Source organism: Pseudochaenichthys georgianus, chromosome 14, assembly GCF_902827115.2.
Source record: "Pseudochaenichthys georgianus chromosome 14, fPseGeo1.2, whole genome shotgun sequence".
In the NCBI taxonomy this organism is placed as follows: Eukaryota; Metazoa; Chordata; class Actinopteri; order Perciformes; family Channichthyidae; genus Pseudochaenichthys; species Pseudochaenichthys georgianus.
Genome location: NC_047516.1, coordinates 27544505 through 27554187, shown reverse-complemented (window position 1 = coordinate 27554187; position 9683 = coordinate 27544505).

The window sequence follows — 9683 nt, the reverse complement described above, 5'->3', positions numbered from 1 at the left end:
AAAACCCCTGGCTTGTTAATCGAAAAAGTCCACAACACGAGGAAATGAATACTTTATTCTAAATTAACATTATATTCTCAAATTCAAATTCAAAAGCTTTTATTGTCATTGTACATATATACAACGAGATTCATGGTTGCTGCTCCAGCGAGTGCTTTAAAAACAGACATATTAAAACACAAAATAAAAGGTCTGACAGTTACGACCAGCAAGTAGTGCACACAGCTTCGGATCGTCAAGTAGATGACCAGGATTAATAAATAAATAAATAGATGAATAAAATAGAATTATGATAATATATATATATGATAAATATTACAGTATACATAACTCAGCACTGGTTGTAAACGATATCATCCTTCACGGAAGCAATGTTGAATAGATGACCCTAGATGGCGCCAGACACTTGCTCATCAAAGCCAACAAGAGTGCAACCGAGCACAGAAGCATCATTTACCTCTTCTAAAAATGTCCAATAGGCCTGGAGATGTGTCAGGGTCATTCTATTCTATCAATCTTAAATTCTGCATATACAATGTTTGGGAGGTTTGAATTCAGAAAAATAATATATTTGGAAATGTATGCATCCATTCATAAGTATAAGGTGCAACATTTTCAAGGTTAGAGTAGAAGTAGAAGTACTCAAAGGTATTCAGATAAAATCAGACTACTGTTTTTTTTTATCAAATGGATAACATGATTTATAACAAATATTCCATATCATGTGTAGTCATCAACTAACTACATTTCCAAATAATCTGACCCAACCCTGTTTTTTCACAGACTGTAGATGCTCAGTCTGAAGTGAGCTGTGATAATACTTCACTGGAATTTGGGGAGTAGATATTTCAGCTGAGTTAGAAGGTGTATCCTACAGCAAAATTATTAAAATTGTCCACCTCCTCAACTATGTAATACTAACCAGTTTACCTCTACCAATTTATAAAGCAGTGGTTGATGTGTTGTGTCCACAACAGGTTCAGTTCTCTATCAGTTGCAGGTTGTCATATAACATTTATAAGACCCTGGTGGCCCTGAGGTGTCAGGCTCTGACCATGAACTGCTGCTGCACTCTAGAGGTCCGTCTGCTTGTCATTCATTGTTGCCTGTAATTTCCCATCCGTCTTTCCCCTTTCTGTAAACTATCTGCAATCAGAATGCTAAGAAAGGTATACAAAAAATCTATAAAAAATCTCTATTCAATTATAGCACTTGTAGTCAAACACATTTTGTTGGGGGAGACAAATGTGAAGCAATGTCTTAGTTTTGTCATGTCTTAGTGACCCAAAAGGAAATGAATTGGGAGTGATTTATAACTATTCTGGTCATGTAAAGGTATTTAAAGAGAATTGTGATGCATGATCTTAAAGTGCACATTTGTGGAGCAATTATTAGCTTAAGAACGTATTTCTGCAGATCTTAAGGGCAAGATAAGGTCACAGAAACTGAACAGTTGTGTTGGAGTTTTTGACTTCCTACTGAAATAGATTTTGACGTGAGGAAAATGCTATAAAAACATCATGCAACACTGTTACCGGCAGTAAGTCTATTTATGTCAGTTTTTGACTATTTCCTAATAACCTGTATGTTGAAATGAAGTTTTACAAGTATCTGTAGTCTCACTGAATGTACCCGAACATGCCTAAATCCACTTTTGGTCTACTCTACATCATGGGACATTGGCTATCCAGGTATGTTTATAAGCCCTGATTGCACCAAATGGACGTATTCCCACGTAACTTCTAAATCCCAGAGGAAGTGAATCCACAGACTCTTGCAGATTGAAAGGCGCAATACTTTCTTTGTATTTCTTTGTTTTTACTTATATACACTGAACAAAAATATAAATGCAACACTTTTGTTTTTGCTCTCATTTTTCATGAGATGAACTCAAAGATCTAAAACATTTTCTATATACACAAAATAACCATTTCTCTCAAATATTGTTCACAAATCTGAAAGAATCTGTGATAGTGAGCACTTCTCCTTTGCCGAGATAATCCATCACACCTCACAGGTGTGGCATATCAAGATGCTGATTAGACAGCATGATTATTGCACAGGTGTGCCGTACGTTGGCCACAATAAAAGGCCACTCTGAAACGTTCAGTTTTATCACACAGCACAATGCCACAGATGTTGCAAGTTTTGAGGGAGCGTGCAATTGGCATGCTGACAGCAGGAATGTCCACCAGAGCTGTTGCCCGTGAATTGAATGTTCATTTCTCTACCATAAGCCGTCTCCAAAGGCGTTTCAGAGAATTTGGCAGTACATCCAACCGGCCTCACAACCGCAGAACACGTGTAACCACACCAGCCCAGGACCTCCGCATCCAGCATGTTCACCTCCAAGATCGTCTGAGACCAGCCACTCGGACAGCTGCTGCAACAATCGGTTTGCATAACCAAAGAATTTCTGCACAAACTGTCAGAAACCGTCTCAGGGATGCTCATCTGCATGCTCGTCGTCCTCATCGGGGTCTCGACCTGACTCCGGTTCGTCGTCGTTACCGACTTGAGTGGGCAAATGCTCACATTCGATGGTGTCTGGCACGTTGGAGAGGTGTTCTCTTCATGGATGAATCCCGGTTTTCACTGTTCAGGGCAGATGGCAGACAGCGTGTGTGGCGTCGTGTGGGTGAGCGGTTTTCTGATGTCAATGTTGTGAATCGAGTGGCCCATGGTGGTGGTGGGGTTATGGTATGGGCAGGCGTATGTTATGGACGACGAACACAGATGCATTTTATTGATGGTCCTAAACCTAACCAAGTCTTCACCCTAAAATGAATGATTCCTCTTATGGGGACCTCCAATTTGTCCCCATAAGGGAGGCGAGTCCCCATACGTGACTGTGTAAACAGATTTAGGTCCCCACAAGTATAGTAATGCTAGGCCACACACACACACACACACACACACACACACACACACACACACACACACACACACACACACACACACACACACACACACACACACACACACACACACACACACACACACACACACACACACTTTGGTATGAACGAAGGGAACCGAGTCCTACTTGTTGAGAGCCGTTCTTTTTAGCGTTGGTTCTCTGCCTGCCATAAATCCACTCGCCTTTACTGAGAACTTGCTTTCCTGAATGCAAATGTTCCATAGATGATGGCATAACGCATGCTGCTTGAGTAGTAGTTTGGCTGGCTGAGAGATGTAGCAAGTTATACATTTTCTGTGAGTAAAAGTAGATTCTGGCAATACGGTCAATCATTATCATGGTGATTATTTCGCAGATACAACTATTAACCCTGCCCCCTTTAAAAAAACAAAAGGGCTCTTTTGAACGGCTCTCGGAAAGGAATGGAGCCATAAGATCCGACTCCCTTCAAAGAGGCGTAATTCCCATCACTACTTCCCACAATGCTTCATTTTTTCCCCTACCTGCTCTTACTTTTCGACTGATCAGTTTTTAATATTAATTTCACTCCTTCCCAAAAGTTACCCACCCCAAAACTTTTTTTGCATGGGTGAAAACACATCTCTACCCCAAACAAAGAACCTCTTTGACTTGGCCTTTAGTTAAAGGAACAATCTAGTGCTGTGGTTACTCATCTCAGGCATGGTGTATCTTTCTTTTTCCGTGAAACTATCTTTGCAGCCTCTCTGATATAGAGCCATGCAGCTAAAAAAACAACACTCAGAATGCTCAGAGGAGCTGTGGGTTACAAATTAAGTCATACCCTTGGCTGATAAAAAGAACGGTCAGTCACTTCCACTACAGAACAATGAGGCAAAGATGGTTCAGCATTATGCAAATATGTTCTTTAGACCATTTTGTTGTCCTAACAATGTTTTGTTCTTTAATCTGTACAATAGTAATCATCATTTGCATTTACTCTGCAGTTTATGATTGAGGGATTAACATTGAGGGAACGTAATGTAAGCCTATATGGTTGCTTTTATTAATATAAATTGCTATAAATAAATAGGAATAAAAGTGGCTTAGGTCTTTCTGTGTGCTTTTCCAACACCCAGAAACCAAAAACACTTGGATGTTGAATATTGGGGTTAAAAAAGTCTAATCACAAATCATTAGCCTAAAACCATCTGTCAACAACTTTCATGTGGCAGGATACACTCAGTGGAGTATTTTAAACTGGACAAAAACAGAAAAACATGCTGTACGAAGGGCTGGCCCCCTCACTAGTGGTGACGTACATTGCCTCATAAGTTACAAGTTAGCAAAATCAATCAAATGTAAGTCTACATCACAGCTTTCCATAGGGTTTCATTTATTTTGTTACAAAATGTGTTAGCAGCTCATTCCTTAAAACAGTAGCCTCAGATTGCTTATAATAATGGAAATGTTAGGGGCATTTTTCAAGCTTGATATGGAAATAAGTTAATGGGCTTTCTGATCAACTAAGATTTGTTAGAAACATGTTTACAACTTAAATTGACTGAATTTATTTGAAAATTGGGCTTACTAACTCGTGAAAATTACTGTGTTATTATATGTTTTCATATATTTAAGAAGTACAATATAAGGAAAGTGCAAGTTGCAGGTGTAGGCTTGGATGTTCCAGGGTAAAAAACAGTATTGGATTGTTAATGGTATTGGAATGGTGTCATTAACTGTATGTTGTAGCACATAAAAAACTGTTATCAAGCCATCCTAGTGTCTACCTTATTCAGAATGTGGTAAACTAGTTCTCAATCAAATATAAAGCCAGCTCCAGAAGCCCAGACTGCAAAGAGAAAGCACCATTGATCAAAGAGAAACTCTTCAGCTATCACCTTTCTGAAATTCAGTTTACAAGTTATTTAAGGTTCTGTGACAGCTAATTACACATGACATCGTTTCATTCCTTTCTCTCCGGCTGTCAATTTCTAAGCACATGTTATTTTTTCAACTTTGGCATGAAGATCTGTTTTAATTTGTTAGTTAGCGAAAAATAAAAAGCAGTCCGCAAAACAAATCAAACAGTTCTGAAAGGGGGTTCATCCATGCATTATTGATAGGTAAGGATGGGAGAAGGAGAACTACAAAGGGCGGGAAAGAGAGATAAAGGGGGATTCAATTCCCCAAGGCAGCATTTTTGCTGATATGCTTTTCACAATGTTGCTGTGCCTGGGTTACCATAACCTCAGTGATGAAAGCACACACAGACATGTTCAGTTGTGCTGGGACGTAATAGTTTTTTAGTTCTGGTTGGATTGCTCGGTAAAATACATTACCTACCACTAAAACAGGGGTGGGGAACCTCCAGCCCCCGGGCCCAATACGGCCCCGCGAGACCATTTGGTACGGCCCTCGAGTTAATTTATAAACACACGCAAAAAATAAAAACATGAAAGAAATCTAGACCGCAAAAAAATTAAACAAGCGAGTACCTGTTTTTCCTGGCCACGGTCAGGGTCCTTGAACACAACACGAGCCGAACGTGGTATATGTCTCGTCTGACAGCACCAGAACACCGCTCCGGCACTTCAGTACCCATAAGGAGCCGTACACATGCCGCAGTTTCTGCGTGGCTGTGTTTTAGTTGTAAGCCCAGTGGCGATCTGTTCATCTGTCATACTGATCATACAGTCAATAACTTTGTTGTTATTAGCATCTGGTTAGCTAGCTATGCTAACGAATATAAGAAGCTTTTTCTCCAACCAGTGAGGTAAAGGCACATCTTTATATGATCATTATAGCTATCAAAAAATAAGAGAATAAAGTAAACGGGTATAAAATACTATATGACGGTAAAAAAAAGTTGTTATTAATAAAGAAGAATACAGTTTGAAAGGGGAGTGATTTGTAAAATGTCCATAAAGAAAAAGAAATCTGTTTACAGTTCTGTTTCATCTGGGTGTTGAGAGATGTATCCATAGAGCTCCTAATGTTGCTCTCAAAGTGCACCAGATTGATGCTTTCAACTTCAACATTTAAAAAGAGCGGACCCCCTGGACCCCCCTAGAGGAGGTTAGGTCCCCCCCACTTAAATCATGTTCACATGGATAGGAAACTAAATACATTTACACACATCTTGTGTCCATATCTTTCTGTTTTGGTGTTCACGCCACACCGTGCACGTGCATGCATCATCATGGTAAGATATCTGGATTGAGAGGTTGCTTTTTCTTTGCACAGCATGAAAGAAAGGCCAAATGAATGGGCTGTGATTTTAGTTTTTTTTAAGCAGAGGTCAATAATTTGTACGGCCCTCGGAGGATGTTGAAGAAATTGAAATGGCCCTTGAGAGGAAAAAGGTTCCCCACCCCTGCACTAAAAGAACATTCTGTACCACAACAGATATGAAGAGAAAAAACATGCAAAACAAGGATAGTTGCTGGCCTCAGGGGACAACCCTGTCTCCTAAAAATTACGTTCCCACAGAACTAAACTGCATTCTCAATTATGTTTAGCTAGAAACGTATTTTCTCCCACGTTACGTTAGTTATGAACGTATCTCAAATACGTTTATTTTCTACATATCTTCTAGAAGCATATTTTCTTCCACGTTACGTTAGTTATGAATGTAACTTAAATACGTTTATTTTCTACATATCTTTGCCATTTATTGTCTTGCTTATAATAATGATAATTAGTTATTTATAAATATCATTTTAGAGCACACCTTTGAAATCGACAATCGGGCTCGATATATGGTTAAATTAAAATCAGTAGGCGAGGCTGTAATTTCGCCAGCTGTTACTCTCATGTGCGAGGCAGAACATAATAGTTTTAACATGCCAAAAAGCTGCTGTGTCGTTTATTGCACCTCAAACATGAAAACAAATCCAGAGTTACGTGTTTCTGTACTTCCTCTAAGAAGAAAGGACAGTAACAGAAGAGCTCTGTGACTTCAGGCTTGATCGCCGTTCAAATGACAGCGCTGGTTTCCCCAAAAGTGGGCGGGGCTGTAAAGTGAAGTAGATTTACTCTCATCTATTATTCAAAACCATTCTATTTATTCTAACGTAAATTACATGCCAGTGTTTTATCTTTTATTTATTTGTTTTTATTTTAAATCGTATAATGTCGGACTTTTTTTCCGTCTGTGAGGAAAAGAAATGGGGCTCAGAGCCTCAAAATACTGAAATCTGTATTTTTTTAAATCTTTTCCTTCTAATTTATTATTCTTTTCTAAATAACACACTGTTATTTACTCAACAATAACACACAATTATCCTTGTTTTTATTTATTCATTTAATTCTATAATCTTGGGCTTTTTAGCCGTAAATAAAGTCACCGGAAACAGACGGGACATTTTGAGCGATACACACCACAAACCCACTAAACTGATTACCCAAGATCCTCAGATTGAAGCTTGTTGATTGGATGTTTTAGCCGCAATGCACGCTGGGATATGGTGTTGATATGATATGGAGATATGATATCCGACAACGAAAAATAAAATAATACCTAATTCAGAGTGTGCTTGCTTTTCTCTTTGGAAGTCATCACATAACGGCATTGTAATACACGGTTCGGCTGCATTACATATTACACATCTGCCATAATTCTTTATTTATAGAGAGAGACAAACAGGAGAACTGCTGCCAAAACTGAATACTTGACGTGGATCATAAATATATCAACAATTAAACAACATCTTCAATTTCTTTTCACAAAATACGTCTCCTTGCAGTATCAATAGTAATTCGGCTGACTTTTATATTTGATCCAATTGGTATATAGGTTATATTTACACCATAACGGTGCACAGCTGATCGAAAAGGACTTGTAGTTTTTAAAGATATTACTGATTTTCTTTGAATATAAGAATCTAAATACTGAGTTGAGAGAATAGTCAGGGGATTTGGGTGATGGGAGACACATCTATGGAATCACAATTTCAATAGCTTACTATTAAATGACGGATAGCCTATGCCTTTCTGTCTGTGATGTTTTACAAATCAGATATTAATGTGTAGAAGTAAAACAAGAGAAATAGTATAGCAATATCCTGTACAATTATGTAAAAACATGAATAAAACTACACATCTTCAGATGTTATACATAAGTGTCTACACTAATAATACAAAGTTATTATTAGTATGCTGTGTGTACCTTGTGTGCACCGCCTAGTGGTTAAAGCATGTTATTGAATTATTTTTGTTGCATAATCTTATTTGATCAAAACAATATTAAGAGTACATACTTTCATAGGGGGAAAGTAGAAGGTCAATGATAGAAATATAGAATATAAAAAGTCAAGAAGATACTAAGTGATCTCTACAATAAAACAGTTTAGTGCTGGATGTACAAAGATATTAATAGGAGGATGTGCAAAACAGAAAAACGAATTAACCTTTATTAACACATTAAAAAATACTTTAGGTTAAGGTCTTCTTTTAAACAAGAAAAAAGCTCTGGGGGTATCTATCTACAGATGAATATTAAGCCTGACAAAGTACTTAACGTCTAAAATATTGCTTTCCTGCAATGTTAACTATGTTGAAACACTTATTTTAAATGATATTATACACATTAATTATACTCTTATGTATGTAGATAGAATAAGAAATGTGCAGAATATGACAGTTTAATGGTGGAGGTATACAGTACACACATATTGATAGATGTCTGTTGAGGAACCTGCGACCCAAGTTGTGTATAAGATCAATACACCTTAGAAAACCTTGAAATCTTGAAAGGGATATGCAAAATAGCCATTATACAGTTTTTAATTAACTATTAGTAGAGAATAACGAGTAATGAATATACTTTATAAAGATCTGCAGATAAATGTTTAGTCTTCTCAAGCACCAACTATCAAATATCTCTCCTGATTGTTGGCACTTGACAATCACCTTCCCTGAATTGTATTCAGGTGTAACTAAAGTCTGCTTTAAGGGTTGTTTATATTCCACATCATTAATCAGAATCTGCAAAGTAACTAAACTAAATGTAGTGGAGTAAAAATACCAGGTTAACCTCTGAATTGTAGTGGAGTAGAATTACAAAGTAACAATGAGCTGTCGTGTGGGTATATATTAATGCTGCCCATTATGGATACAAGCGATGTTCACCCATTTAGTAATTACATGTTTTAAATGTGTACACACCAATGTGTTTCCTATCGCCTATAACCTCCAGGGCTGTACACAGTTTAATACTGTCAACTTCTACATTTGGGAAAAACGTCTTTTAAAACTACAATTCCCAGTAGAGACGTGCCATAGAGAACATGTTGCGAAACACAATAGCCAGCATGTGTAGTTCTGGTGGGGCGTTCGAGTCCAGTTTTGAATAGTCTGCCGTGGTTTCGTTCCATTTCAAAGAGCTTGACGCTCGGCGTAACCTCGGCGCAACATCACGGGGTTTGTCAACGGGACTGTAGTCCCAAACGATAGCTGGGGATTATGGGTAGTGTAGTGTCTTGGGCCATCCTAAATCTCGAAATGTCCCGTCTGTTTCTGGTGACTTTATTTACGGCTAAAAAGCATGCTAAAATGCCCAAGATTATAGAATTAAACGAATAAATAAAAACAAGGATAATTGTGTGCTATTGTTGAGTAAATAACAGTGTGTTATTTAGAAAAGAATAACAAATTAGAAGGAAGAGATTTTAAAAAATACAGATTTCAGTATTTTGAATCTCTAAACCCCATTTCTTTTCCTCAAAGACGACAAAACAAGTCCGACATTATACGATTTAAAATAAAAACAAATAAATAAAAAGATAAAACACTGGCATGTAAT